The 7,757-nt window shown below is 37.2% G+C and overlaps 1 protein-coding gene across 1 annotated transcript in view; it reads left to right on the top strand.

The window, feature by feature from the left end:
* The first annotated feature begins 753 nt into the window (after window positions 1–753).
* Window positions 754–7,757, top strand: part of LOC103599633 (chromosome unknown open reading frame, human C11orf53) — a 29,437-nt gene continuing 22,433 nt past the window's right edge. The window contains exon 1 of the mRNA XM_008583780.1: window positions 754–858. The gene's annotated coding sequence lies outside the window, so the exon portion shown is untranslated. The remainder of the gene's footprint in view (window positions 859–7,757) is intronic.

Consider the following 7,757-nt stretch of genomic DNA (forward strand, 5'->3'; position numbering starts at 1 on the left):
AGCTCTCCTTCACATCTCCAGTGGCAAATAACTTAGCCCCAGACCTCAGTTTCCTCATCTATAAAATGAATTGAGTGAAATAATGCAGGTAAATTGCCAAGCACTATAATATCTTCGGTAAGCGCTCAAAGAATATTTGTTAAATAAATGAATAACTCTTCCCTTATCCTTGACCTAGTTTCAGAGCAGCAACTCATCATGTTGAATCATGATCATATTTTCAAAACCAAAACACACTTATTTCATGCAGTAAAAAGATAAAAAATGACTTACTTCTTAGGAACATAATCTTCTTAACAGTCCAGTTGACCTGCCTACTCACATTAGGTTCAAATATGATGGGTAGGAATACTGTCTCTCTGTACGCTGAATTATGCAAATCTAACTCTTACCTCTTATAGTAAGAAACATTATTTCAAGTTGCATTCAATCCCTTATCTTGTGATTAAAGCATAAATTGTAAATCTTGAGAAATTAGAGTACAAGAAGGAGGGTACTTTGAAGACCTGTTGTGTAGCAGATGAAATAGTGATTTATTTTTTTATTTCAAGCAGAGCTTGGATGAATCTCTATCAAGCACCAGGAGACAGGATGCTATTGAAGCCACTCTATTAAAACCACTTCATATTCAAGAATTCTGTCATTCTAATGAGAAAATAGCCCAATTATCAGCCCTTGAATATGTCCCTGGAGAGGTTAACCTAATTACTCCATCTGCATCTGATTGTGACTATTCCATTTGCTTAAGTCCCAGGAGACTACAGCAAACGAGTGTATCAAGGTGTGAGAGTGAAGCACACAGTCAAAGATCTGCTGGCAGAAAAGCGATCCAGGCAGACAAGTAACTCAAGATTTAATGTAAGTCCCAATTTAATACAGCCTGACCTCTCTGGGGGTTCAAGTCCTCTGTTAATGTTAGTTATTTCCTCTGTCCCTTTATCCACCCACCAGTCTCCCACCTCCTGGGTCTGATATTCTCAAGAGCAAAGCTTTCCTCTAGCTGGCACACACGTTATATAATTGCTTGATTTTTCATGTTTCCCCATGATGGGCAACGTTTCCCTGCAAAGCACACCTGCTTGATATCGCCTGTCTCTCACTTAGTGAGACATATATATACTCCTTTTGCTGCCTTCATTCTTGTCTATTTTACATTTGTTTTCATGTCCTTTTTGGAAGAGCATTTATACCTCTCTCTATTCATCCACTATTGATTATATGACCTTAGAAACAGAATCTGTGTTCCCTCATTACTGTATGTCATATAAATCACAGTCAATACATGCTGTCTCTCCTCCTCACTGAGAAGCCTGATGCAGTGGGTGGAACATGGGCAAAGAGGAAGCCACGACCCTGCCAGGAACCAGCTGTGTGACCCCAGGGAAGTCATTTTACTTCTCTGGGACTGGCACAAAATGAGTCAGTCAAAATGACCTCCAGAGTCCCTTGCAACTGTAAAAATCTCTATTATTAACATAATGGCACATCTGCTAGCTACCAGCAAATGTTCCACGAGTTCTGTGATCCTATTGGCTGGCTACTTGATCTAGTGGTAATGAAAAGATGATGTATTCTGACTTTTTCATTTCCCCTAGTCATGGATTAACAAAGGCTCGGTTGGTGGGAATAGTGCTGACCTTCACCCACATGTTACTCTAAACCCAAGAAGATAACTTAGAAACAATCCCAGTAGAAGACGTCTTGAGTCTAAACCTCTATCTGCCATCCATGTCTTCATAAATAGCTTCACTCTGTGCCTAAAATGTTTAAGTGTTTGCACCCAGATCTCCAAAAGTGATTCCAGAATAGCAATAGTATTTGGTTATCAAGATCAGTATACATGTATAACCACCTATCCTGTTAGGTAAAATATAGTTACATGAATGTCAGGCATCTGTTGGCATCTGCTGGGTGCAGGACACTAGAGCAAATGACCAGGAATAAATGAGGGAACCACGTACAGTAGCTAGTGCAGGGGCTGATACACAATGGGTACTGGCTCCTCCAGTGTGTCTGCTAAGAATATCGGCACCATGTTCAACACTGCTCCAAAATCAAACTCCCAGGATATGTTTCAAGTGAACCAACTCCAGATTCAATTTCCTCCCATCCAAGAACACCTTTTATTGCACACTCCCTGCTATCCTTTCTTTTGAACCACCTCCTCTCTTCTAGTTCAACAAATGGAGCTTATTTGATAGAGAAATCTGAATAATTGGCTCTTTGTCTGCTCCCAATTCAGTGTTTCTCATAGTGCCTGCTCAGAATAGTCGGGATATATGTTAAAAATATCAGTTCAAACCCAGTCTCTTGAAAGAGTCTACCCAAAATGAACCGCAGCTTCAAGTGGGAATACTGTGCATTGCTTGGCCACAACTACAACTACAACTACAGATGAGAGGGCAACTGAATTATGAAACTGGATGAAAATTCCAGGCAAACTTGTCAATTGGGAAGACAAGAGTCACACATAGGGTAATACCTGTAGTCAAGGAGCAGACATTGCATTTGCCCAGTGCGAATGCAGATAGAACCCACACTTTTGCATCACCACCAATACCTAGATACAAGCAATAAGGCACTACACAAGAGTTACATAAAAAGACCTTATATAAAAAGACAAGAAGGCATATGTCCAAATGGTGGATATATTTTTATCTTTAAAATTTTACCTAATATGACTTCTTGCTCTTGTACAAAGTCACAGATTTTGTGATTTCTCTTTATTTTTTGAATTTTATTTTTTAAAAGAGAAAACAATATAAATGTAATTACTAATAAGCCATATCATGTGACTTCATTTTAAAATGCAGATTTCTGGGCTCTTTCTCATGTCAGCTAACATAGTTACTGGGTTAGGGCCAGGGAATGGTCATTTTGTCATCTTTTACAAGCTCCTTGGGTGATTCCTTTGCACATCACTGTTTGAGAACTTTGCCATAGAGCAAAGAGCAAGTGTTCAGGCCTCATGCACCACAGCCAAGGTTCTTATCTCTACCCAGGTAAGAACTTACTGAGCTATTGCTATTGGCTGAATGACACTATGTCATAGAGAAAGTGGGTACAAGAAACGTGTAATACATAATCTGTGCTATTAAACATCAAATAATAATCTAGGGGAAAGGAAAAATACTTACACATTTAAAAAATACAAGACCATATAACTAAGTGCTAGACCGAATGCTAAAGACAAACGACCAAGCAGCGTAGCCTTGTGATATGAAGACTGTAATAATATTTGTGTAAGGACAGTATAAAGTGCAATTCCTTGCATATTGTCTCATTTAATAGACACACTAATCCTATGCGATTGATATTTTCATGGTTTCCCATTTTACAGATGAATAAATTGAGAACAAGAGAAAGGAAGTGATTGTTTCCAAGCTGCACAGTTAGCAACTAGCAGGTCTTATAACTCCCAATTCCATATCCATTATATAAACAGAAAGGTTAATGTAGACTAAAGTAGAATAATCTCTGATACATGCAAACAAAGGAAATCCAAAAAAAAAAGAAAAGAAAAGAAAATATGCCATGTAGAAAGAACTTCTAGGACTAGAAGTGTGAAAACCAGCTCTAACCATGGTAGTTATTCTCAGGCATCAAGTGTGTAGGTGATGTGAACTCATCCTTAACTTCATGTTTCCATCCATCATATTAAGCAACATCTCAACACTAGTATTTTACTCTGACCCTCACTTCAATGATCTTGTAAATTTGGGTAATTAAATGCATAAAGTTCCCAAATATGGTTATTTGGACTTCAGGCATTTCCGTGAATTGATTTTACTGTCCACTTGCTCATGTTTCAAGACTCTTAACCACTATTCTAGAATAAGTCTCAGGAAGGATATTATATTCATTAACCATCCACTATTGAGGACCTATTTCTGTCTCTGTTGCAAACGCAATTCAATGAACAGGAGCATCACATCGCTGACAGATGCTTGTGGGGTTCTAGTTGCGTGGATAATGCCGAGACTACCTCCTCTCTCACACCAATGCACTAGGAGACAATGAGTCTCAGATCTCACGTAAGGTCAGAGAGAGAGGCCATCCAGTAGACATGCTCAAAATTTGCAGCTGACAGCATGAGTAATGACCAGCCAAAGGCCCTCCCCTGCAGTTTTATCTAAAGCATATTGTGCTAGGCCAAAAAAAAAATGACAGATCCCACGTCAAATCCCTGAGACCTGAAAACATTGCCTTATAGGAGTATAGCAAAATACATGATTAAGTTAAGGATCTTGAGAGGAGGCCCTTACCCTGGATTATCTAGGTAGGCACGCAATACGATCACATGTATCCTGGTAAGGGAGTTTTGAGAGGAAAATTCGCACAAAGAGAAGAAGACACACAAAAGAGGAGGAAGTCGTGTGACCACTTAAGCAGAGGTTAGAGTGTTGAGGCCACAAGTCAAGGAATACTGGCAGCCAGCAGCCACTGAAAGCTGGAAGAGGCAAGAATCGATTCTCCCTTATTGTCCCAGAGAAAGCACAGCCCTGCCAACACCTTGATTTTGTACTTCTGACCTCCAGAACTATGCAAGAATAAATTCTGATGGTTTTAAACCACCCCATTTATGATCATTTGTTACAGCAGTCCTAAAAAACTAATACACATATATTCTGAATGCTATGTCTCCCTGGATAAGCATACGTCAGGAAGTATCTATTTGATTCCCAAATTGCTGCTCTTTTCTTTGTGACAACACTGATGAGTATACACAAGACTGTGTTGATTCATCTTTACCACAATTTCCCTCAAGAACATCTGTTTTTGATACCATGGAATGTTTTCCACATCTTTGCAGTAGGAATACAAAAAACAAACAAAAAAAATCCCTTGTATCAAAAGAGACTTTCACCATAGACTGGAAATTAAAACCACTTCTAAACATTTTAGCCATAATTCTGTGGTTTCACAATTATTATTGTGTATATTTATTTTTAAGTAGTGGCTTTCTTTTTTCTTTCTCAAATTTTTCTGTGTTATTCTTTACTACAAGATCTTCTACCAGAATGTACAAATATGAGCCATTCACCAACATCTACCACCAAAAATATATATAATTAGTCTTTTGATTGTTGCATTTTTAAAAATTTAACTATTTCAATTGATTTTCATAAAAGCTAATCATAGAATTTTTTAAATAACATCACAAAATTCAATAAACTCTCTGTTATCAATAGAAAAAAAAAGAAGCAATAAGCCTAGGAGCCACAATTTTTTGGTTTTGTTTCGAGATTCAGTGAGTGATTTGCAGGCTATCGAGCTTTGTAATCAAGTTTTCTTAAGCTATTATAAAGATTCGTTTAAAACTATTGACTATACAACAGCTGGCATGAGGGGAATAATTTTTAAACTTGCTGGGTAGGAAGTAAAATGAGTTTGGAATTAAAATTGTGTGGGAGAATAGGGGAGTGCCGTGCAGCATGGGGGAGATCAAGACTGGGCCCGGGAATCAGGGTCGGGTGTTCAACCTATTTGATCGATTTGTGAACACAGTACTAGCTCTCCAGCTCTTCTCATTTGTCAAAATGCTATAGTCAGGAACAACAGGGAAGTAGATGAGAAAGTTCCTTTAAGTTAATATTCTGCATAAACATAAGGAAAAATAAGTGAAGATTTATGGATTTATTTCTGGTTTTGGAAGGTTTGCACTGAAGAAAATGTTAAAGAGAAATATCCCAAGTGGGAAATATGTTTGGATTATATCAGCCTTGATTTATACATATTTTACAGATACAGGCCAAAATTTAACTATTTCCACATGGCATGATTCTTTCATACCAAACTCAATTGTTTGCTTTTCAAATCATAATTACTTACAGTCATTTTCCTTTTCTACATTTCCCTAAATCCTCACACTTAAATTAACTCTAAAATCTCTACATCAAGGACGTAGACAAGTAGAATAAGGCCATATTGTCAGCTAGGTTTCTTGGTATTAATAATCTTTCCTAATAATTTTTGGAAGGAAAACATTGTCAGCAACAAAAAGAAGAATGACAATAGTACATATTTGATGGAAAAAATTCCAGGAACAGAAGGTAAATGGGTGCCGTAAAGTGTGTTTACGGAAAGTGTTTGTTGAGAGGTGGGCAAGCCCTAACCACACAGCAGATGTGTATTGTCTAGCTCAGTCCCTAATACCTGCCTGTCTTTCCATCAAGACTGCTGGTTAGAGGTTTGTTTAGTTGCATATCCAGCTGCTGCTTTGCTAGATCAATCACATGCACACTTCAGCTACCACCCAGTGTAAACACGGTGATGTCCAGACATGTGATTTGCATTTGGGATATGTTCTAAGTGTTAGAAAAAAATACACAATTGAAAACTGTACATTATATCATCTGAAAGTTTCTTTGATTTCCCTGAAAATTTGGAAAACATCCATGATGTTTCTCTTACACCAAAAGAGAAAGTGCTACTTCCTTAGCCTGTGTAAATATCTCCTCTTGGCTGTAAGTGGTCTTGGGCAATTTCCTTCTCCTCTCTGAGCCTCAGTGTCCTTTCCTATAAAAGTAGAGTTACTGGCCAAAAACCAAAAAAATGTATAAAAAAGTAGAGAGCTGGGTTGTATCTCTGAGATTCCTCTCATTTCAGTATTCATTTTTTAAATAAGTTTTATTGTATGTATTTGAGGTTTACAAGAAGATATTATGGGATACATATAGACAGTACAGTGGTTACTATAGTGAAGCAGATTAGCATATCTATCATCTCACATAGTTATTGTTTTGTGTGACAAGAGCAGCTCAAATCTACTTATTCAACAAAAATCTCTAACAATATAATTTTAATAACTATAGCCCTCATGTTGTACATTCAATTTCTAGACTTTATTCTACATATCTGTTACTTTGTATCATTTGAACTATATTTCAGGATTCATTTTTAAAACTCAGACTTTAAAAAGTTTATCCTATTCTTTTATATTCTTTATATTTTTGTTATTCACATTTCAGTTGTTCCCATATCACTGTCTAGGATTTCAAGTATATCTGAATCTCTGAGAACTAGCTCTTATCCTGTTTGAAGCATCTTTGGGCTGATGCTTCAGATCACTGTCATCTGGGAACCTACAGCACTTAGGTTCACTAAAGTTCATCTTCTAAGATACGGGAGGCATAGCATGATGAAGGGTTTGGGCTCTGGATTCAGATGATCTGAATTCAAATCCCAGCTCTGCCATTTGCCAACTGTGTGATGACACTAAATTTACTTAAAACTTGATGTTAAAGAAAGATATCTGCCTTGCAAGGTTACTGTAAATGTTATATTTGATATTTGCCAAAGGCTTGGCACATGGTAGGTGTTCAATCAATGACACTGCTATTAAATACTCACTACAGGCAAGGAACCATGCTGGTTAGAATTCAAAGTGATACAAAAAATTCATTGCGCTGAAGAAATGTACAGTTCAGTTGTGGAAGAAATACCAGCCTTAGGAGTTAGATATTCCTGTCCTCAATGCTACAAATTCTAATAAAATTTAAATAAGTCAAACCATTAGAAAGGTCACAAGTAAATTTTGTAGGTTTGAAAAATGTACTCACTATGAGTGAATGAGACAATAAAACAGTAGAAACAACAGTTAGGAACTTAGTTTTATGCTGATTTAGCAATGCCACCCACCTCCATTCTGCAGGTCCAGATGGCTAAAGTTAAGACTTCAACTTGGTGCATTTCATTAAGATAGTTCCACATGTTCTCACTCATTGGTGGGAGCTAAAAAAAAAAAAACAAACAAA

This window comes from Galeopterus variegatus, unplaced genomic scaffold (assembly GCF_000696425.1).
Source record: "Galeopterus variegatus unplaced genomic scaffold, G_variegatus-3.0.2 Scaffold3035, whole genome shotgun sequence".
NCBI classification, from domain to species: Eukaryota; Metazoa; Chordata; class Mammalia; order Dermoptera; family Cynocephalidae; genus Galeopterus; species Galeopterus variegatus.